At 42.4% G+C, this 1,348-nt stretch overlaps 1 non-coding gene across 1 annotated transcript; it reads left to right on the top strand.

Annotated features, from left to right (window-relative positions):
* The first annotated feature begins 890 nt into the window (after positions 1-890).
* Positions 891-997, top strand: LOC118491892. Its single transcript, XR_004892337.1, has one exon. It is a non-coding gene; the product is annotated as a small nucleolar RNA R71 (small nucleolar RNA).
* The last annotated feature ends 351 nt before the right edge of the window (positions 998-1,348 follow it).

The raw sequence follows: 1,348 nt of genomic DNA, 5'->3' as shown, positions 1-1,348 counted from the left end.
AGGAGCCTTGGTGGGCTCTGGTGATGGAGGAGAAACTTTCTCTTGTTGGGGCGGTGTTGCGATCTCCTCAGTAGGCGGTGGGCATTTCGTGGGACCCGCGGTACGGTTCCGTAGTGTTATTAGATGAACTTGTGCCTTTGGGTTTGTTTCGTTATTGCTTGGTAATGTGCCTTGCGGTCTCTCGGAGAAATTTTGGGCTAGTTGATTTATTTGTTTTTCGATGTTTTGTATACTAGCTTGTTGATTTCTAAAATTTGATTCTAATTGTATAAACCTATCCGAGTTTTTCTTTTCAGTGTCGGAGATGAGGCGAGATACAGTATCTTCAAGACTTTCTCGTCCACCTTGTTGTTGAGGAAAATTTTGTGACTCATTTCTTGGTTGTTGAAAGATTGTTCGTTGATTTTGGTTTTGTTGGTTACTACTATTGCCGGGTTCTCTCCAACCAAGGTTAGGGTGGTTACGCCATCCTTGGTTGTAGGTGCCTGTTGGGGGACCCGACGGCCTAGGACTATTGTCAATGTAGTTTACTGATTCTGGTTGATCATATGTTTCTTTCATATAACTCCAATTTTCATGTGGCCCACCACACCCTTCACAAGCCTTAACCGAGACTGTTTGTCATTTCTAGCTTTTTAATTTTTGAAGAAAGGGCCTCGATTTGGGCTTGTAAAGAAGTGCTTTCATCAACCTTATGGGCGCCCGGGGCAATAGATTTATTGCCTCGGGGAGTGTGCCATTGAAAATTGGTTTGAGCAATTTCCTCAATTTGATTATATATTTCCTGCGGGCGGCGATTACCTAAAAGTGCCCCGGAGCTGGAGTCAAGTGTTTGTCTAGTATGTGGCAATAATCCATTATAGAAAGTGGATACTTGTTGCCACACCGCAAGACCATGATGAGGACACTTTCGTAATAGCTCCTTGAACCTTTCCTAAGTTTCATATAAGGATTCCCCCTCATCTTGCGAGTATGTACTAATTTCAGTTATTAATTTAGCCGTTTTAGCGGGTGGGAAATACCTATATAGAAATTTTTGGGCTAGTTTGTCACACCCCCAAAATCCACATGCGGAGTACCACCGCATGGAGGTGTGACATGACCAGGATCAAGCCACCAATCATATTGAACATATATGTAAATAGAAAAAAGTCATTCATCAATACGAAAGGTGTTTTCAAAACCAAACATAGTTAAATGTGAAGCGGAAGCAGTAACGTAAAAACTCAACATAAGTATTAAGTTGAAACGTCATAAAAGTGTTTATCATAATATCCACAATCCATGCCCCCAACGACCGCGCCTCCCGTGCAAGCTCCATGAGTACCTATGGTCCTGCAATTCATGT

The sequence above is a fragment of the Helianthus annuus genome, chromosome 4, assembly GCF_002127325.2.
Source record: "Helianthus annuus cultivar XRQ/B chromosome 4, HanXRQr2.0-SUNRISE, whole genome shotgun sequence".
NCBI lineage: Eukaryota > Viridiplantae > Streptophyta > Magnoliopsida > Asterales > Asteraceae > Helianthus > Helianthus annuus.
This window is presented reverse-complemented; position numbering and strand designations above follow the sequence as displayed.